Source organism: Oncorhynchus masou, chromosome 4 (genome assembly GCF_036934945.1).
Source record: "Oncorhynchus masou masou isolate Uvic2021 chromosome 4, UVic_Omas_1.1, whole genome shotgun sequence".
In the NCBI taxonomy this organism is placed as follows: domain Eukaryota; kingdom Metazoa; phylum Chordata; class Actinopteri; order Salmoniformes; family Salmonidae; genus Oncorhynchus; species Oncorhynchus masou.
The window spans coordinates 4,090,983-4,096,982 of record NC_088215.1 but is presented as its reverse complement, the minus strand read 5'-3'; positions in this window follow the sequence as shown (position 1 = coordinate 4,096,982).

Genomic DNA, 6,000 nt, shown 5'->3' with positions numbered 1-6,000 from the left:
GCCACATGTCCAAACTTTTTTACAATTGTAACACTGCAGCGGTTTCTGTATATCTCACTTACCAAGGTTTTACATAAGATGGGAGAACCACTTCACCAAACCACAGTGAAACCTTCCGTCTATCAGTCATTTTAATCTACGTGCGTCTACCTGAAATGTTTAACCTAAACCACACAAAGCTTTCTCCTTTTGCGCTGTTGACACGCAATCATTATCATACCTCTCCTGGACACTCAAACCGATTCCACTTTACCCAATTCATCCTTCACCATCTTTGAGACCGTTAATTAACAGGTCACCCACAAACATCCCACTCCGACCCTAAACTGCTGTTCATTACCAACTTTAGCCCTTTTCACACCACTGTTCTTCACCATTGTCCACTCAGTCTCAAACTGTACTCACGCTAAGATAATACCTCAATGCTTCCTCCATTACTCATCCAGTCGTCCCCCGGACTCCCTCGTTCTGTGGTGTGAAAGATGTGAGTTTGTGTTCTCAAAGTAGCATCTATATTGTTCTCATGCCATCTATATTGTTTTCATTCCTGTTGCTTCACCAACTTGTTATCCCTTTCGTCTGCACTACTTGCTGTCATTTCCCTTCCTGATTTTCCTCTCTTGGATGTCTCCACCACGCTCCTACTCTGAAAACAGAGTTTTAGTTATATAGTAAGCATAATCAAACTGCCTTATTGTGTTTGTGAACTGTACTAAAAGAATAGCCTCTTTTTACTTTAATTTCTCCCTGGTTTATTAATTGGTAGTCAAACAACAATATATTAAAGGTGCTGCACATTCTATTCCAAATCTATAATTAGAATTGTCATTATGTTTCCATGATTTCAACAGTTCACCAGTTAACTAAGCCTATAATGTGGACACCAAGGAACTTGAAGCTCTCAACCTGCTCCATTACAACCCCTTCGATGAGAATGGGGGCGTGCTCAGTGTTTAGTCCCAGGGTCCTTAACTTAGTGATGAGTTTTGAGTGTACTATGGTGTTGAACGCTGAGCTGTAGTCGATGAATAGCATTCTCACATGGGTGTTCCTTTTGTCCAGGTGGGAAAGGGCAGTGTGGAGTGCAATAGAGATCATCTGTTGGGGCGGTATGCAAATTGGAGTGGTTCTAGGGTTTCTGGGATAATGGTGTTGATGTGAGCCATGGTGTTGATGTGAGCCATAATTTCCACAAAGCACTTCATGGCTACAGATGTGAGTGTTATGGGTCGGTAGTCATTTAGGCAGGTTACCTTAGTCCCTGTGACCAAGAACACTTTGGTCGTCTGCTTGAAACATGTTGGTATTACAGACTCAGACAGGGGATGACAATGTCAGTGAAGACCCTTGCTAGTTGGTCAGCGCATGCTTGGAGTACACATCCTGGTAATCCGTCTGGCTCTGCGGTCTTGTGAAAATAATCCTGTTTAAAGGTCTTAATCACATTGGCTGCGGAGAGCGTGATCACAAGGTCGTCCAAAACAGCTGATGCTCTCATGCATGTTTCAATGTTACTTTCCTTGAGCGAGCATAGAAGGTATTTAGCTGATCTTGTAGGCTCGTGCCGCTGGGCAGCTATCAGCTGTGCTTCCCTTTGTAGTCTGATGTGTCAAGCCTGCCACATCCGACGAGGGTTGTAGCCGATGTTCAAGGTGTATAGCAATTTCCCCAGGGTAGCAGTAATACGTTGAGATTTGTCCACAAAGATTTGTTACCCCTCCCATAGGTGGCTCATTATTGGGATTCATTGCTGATTCCTACCTGTAGCTCACTATGAAGTGTCTATTGATCAGTAGTGTGCCGTGGTTCTGGGGCCTGGGCCTTTAGTGAAGTCCTACACAGTCCCACCCGAATTAATCCACCTCTTATTACCATCATTATGATGCCATGGCTCTAGACACTATACATTTAGACAGAAACGCAGTATAACCAGGCGTTGCATCACCTTGAAATTGACATTTTTATTCAGAGAATTGCAGGGGAAGAGTACAATACCTTTCATTGTGCAGCTTCGTTGCCCTGCGCGCTTGTTCGTTGAGCTGTAGATCCACTCGGGTGTCACCAAAAGTTTTCAAAAGCACCATTGCTTGTAAGTGCCCAGCCGTACTTTGCTGTCTCGTTGCTGCCTTGGTTAGACAACTCACGTTTGCAAAGCCAATGTGGCTCCAAACACCAAATCGATCACTTGCAAATAATTGGCATTTCCAGCAGTACAGTTTGCAGTGCTTCTCAGAGCCTGTGAGTAATTGATAGCGCTCATAATTGAAAGTGGCGAACAAACCCCTTTCCCGCCTGTGACAGGCTTTGTAGCGTCGGCGTCTCTACCTCTCCTGACAATGTCTAACTTTTCTTGAAAAGTTTGTCTTGAGAATGGCGTTATAATTATATCCTCGACCAAATCGATATCTTCTCCTTCCGCCATTGTGGGTTGAAAAAACAGCTTAGTAGTACGCAAATTAATTAGTTGATCAATTTCAGTTTCCTAGTTCTGAGACCTGCCCATATAGGACCTGCCTCTCAATATTGGTAATCCAATCAAAAGACGTGCACGCACTACGCCTGCTAGCTGGCTCCTGTGTAACACTGGAGCCAGCCAGCAGGCGTACAATAGCCAACTCTAAAGCTGATTGGTTGACACTAATTTTTAATTTCCATTCACTTTAAGCAACAAGCGCCCGCACTGTTGATTCTGAAGGCCTGAGGGCAGATTTTAGACCCCTGGCAACACATGATGGCTGAATATGATTGGATAAAATATCTAACATAAAGACCAGCCCTCCAAATCTCAACCTGGGGCTGGAAGCAGTGCAACCAAGAGGAACGCTATGAAATGAAGAGTGTAACTCTTACTCTGGGGAATAATTTAATACATATTTGTGGGAAAATATATTTAAAAAATTATATTCTGATAATGTTTAGGCCAGCAGAGAAGGCCTTGCTGGCCCTGACGGCCCACCACAGTCTACATGATGTATTGTTACACCATGTAGGAGCAGTACAGACCTAGTCTGTTCATTATATACATCTACATGATGTATCGCGACACCATGTAGGAGCAGTATAGACCTAGTCTGTTCATTATATACATCTACATTATGTATTGTGGGGAATAATTTAATACATATTTGTGGGGAAATATATTTAAAAATATATATATATTCTGATAATGTTTAGGCCAGCAGAGAAGGCCTTGCTGGCCCTGACGGCCCACCACTGCTATTGATACAGGTAAAGGGCCCTGTTGGAGATTGTTGGTTGGTAGCGTATTCGATGGAACAAGCAGGGTTGGACACGGCCATGTTCTTATCCCACACAGTCTCTGTGGTTCATATGAACCACGTTCCTGGGAATTAGATTCGATTAGAAATCGCCCCAGTCTGTTTCCACAGAAGGGGTCCGTTTGTCCCAGTTCCAGCTAGGTTACGAGGCGCTTTGTCATTTCCAGAGTCAGTTTATTTTGGTACTATCCATGTGTAGCTTGTTTTTGGTCACAGAATGGCTGAATAAGTGCAACATTTCACCTGGAGCTAACTATGCAGAGCATGTCGAATGACTTTATAGTTTCCCTCCAGGCCTGAGGACACACGCTCTCTACTAGGCTTAAATTAAAGATACAGAAAATAGGAGTGGCAATATAGTCTGCTATTATCCTCAGTAATTTTCCATCTAGATTGTCAGACCCCGGTGGCTTGTCATTGTTGATAGACAACAATCATTTTTTCACCTCTTCCACACTTACTTTACGGAATTCTAAATTACAATGATTGTCTTTCATAACTTGGTCAGATATACTTGCAAGTGTAGTAGTGTCAGCGTTTGTTGCTGGTATGTCATGCATACGTTTGCTAATCTTGCCAATGAAAAAATCATAAAAGCAGTCTGCTTTGTGATGAATAAGCATTCTGATTCAGTTTTTAAAAAAATCACAAAATTTAAGTAAGGTTCTAAAAATCTTTACTATTATTCTTTGTCCTTTATCTTTGATTCATTGTGTCATTTTTTTCTTCTTTTTCTTCAGTTTGTCACATGATTTCTCAATTTGCAGGATGTTTGCCAATCGGTTGTACAGCCAGACTTATTTGCCATTCCTTTTGCCTCATCCCTCTCAACCATAACATTTTTCAATTCCTCATCAATCCAAGGAGATTTTAGTTTCTACAGTCATTTTCTTAATGGGTGCATGCTTATTAGTAACTGGAATTAAGCAATTTCATAAATGTGTGCAGCGTCTGGTTGCTCCTCATTACACACCCACAGAGCAGCAAATATTCTTTACATCGTCAACATAGGAATCACGTGTTTTTGAGACACACAAATGACTCGAGGGAACCAGAGATCAAGAGCCTAACCATAAGAAAAAAAACTATTCCTCCTCCCCCTGCTGCTGGCCTTCGTAAATTCTGATGCTATGCTCCTGAAGTTTTCAGTAATAGACTACAACAGCAGTCGGCAACCTTTTTTGGAGTGCAAATTTATCTGACCATTTCTACTGATCTGGTGCCAGTGATAATTTTCAAATTTACATTTTACTGGAACAATTACAAATTAAACTATCTCTAAATCATTGTCTGTGATTAATCTACATTCTACAGTGGGGCAAAAAAAGTATTTTGTCAGCCACCAATTGTGCAAGTTCTCCCACTTAAAATGATGAGAGAGGCCTGTAATTTTCATCATAGGTACACTTCAACTATGACAGACAAAATGAGATTTTTTTCTCTCCAGAAAATCACATTGTAGGATTTTTAATGAATGTATTTGCAAATTATGGTGGAAAACTTTTGTTATTGGCCAAATACTTATTTATCTCAATACTTTGTTATATACCCTTTGTTGGCAATGACAGAGGTCAAACGTTTTCTGTAAGTCTTCAAGGTTTTTACACACTGTTGCTGGTATTTCGGCCCATTCCTTCATGCAGATCTCCTCTGGAGCAGTGATGTTTTGGGGCTGTTGCTGGGCAACACGGACTTCCAAATATTTTCTATGGAGTTGAGATCTGGAGACTGGCTAGGCCACTCCAGGACCATGCGGGCGGTGTGTTTGGGATCATTGTCATGCTGAAAGACCCAGACACGTTCCATCTTAAATGCCCTTGCTCATGGAAGGAGGTTTTCACTCAAAATCCACCCCCATGCTTCACAGTAGGTATGGTGTTCTTTAGATGCAACTCAGCATTCTTTGTCCTCCAAACACGACGAGTTGAGTTTACCAAAAAGTTATATTTTGGTTTCCATCTGACCATATGACATTCTCCCAATCTTCTTCTGGATCCTCCAAATGCTCTCTAGCAAACTTCAGTCGGGCCTGGACATGTTAAGCAGGGGGACACGCCTGGCACTGCAGGATTTGAGTCCCTGGCGGCGAAGTGTGTTACTGATGGTAGGCTTTTGTCACTTTGGTCCCAGCTCTCTGCAGGTCATTCACTAGGTCCCCCCGTGTGGTTCTGGGATTTTTGCTCACCGTTCTTGTGATCATTTTGACCCCACGGGGTGAGATCTTGCGTGGAGCCCCAGCTCGAGGGAGATTATCAGTGGTCTTGTATGTCTTCCATTTCCTAATAATTGCTCCCACAGTTGATTTCTTCAAACCAAGCTGCTTATCTATTGCAGATTCAGTCTTCCCAGCCTGGTGCAGGTCTACAATTTTGTTTCTGGTGTCCTTTGACAGCTCTTTGGTGTTGGCCATAGTGGAGTTTGGAGTGTGACTGTTTGAGGTTGTGGACAGGTGTCTTTTATACTGATAACAAGTTCAAACAGGTGCCATTAATACAGGTAACGAGTGGAGGACAGAGGAACCTCTTATAGGAGAAGTTACAGGTCTGTGAGAGCCAAAAATCTTGCTTTTTTTGTAGGTGACCAAATACTTATTTTCCACCATAATTTGTAAATAAATTCATTAAAAATCCTACAATGTGATTTTCTGGAGAAAAAAAATCTTCTAATTTTGTCTGGCATAGTTGAAGTGTACCTATGATGAAAATTACAAATCTAAATAATG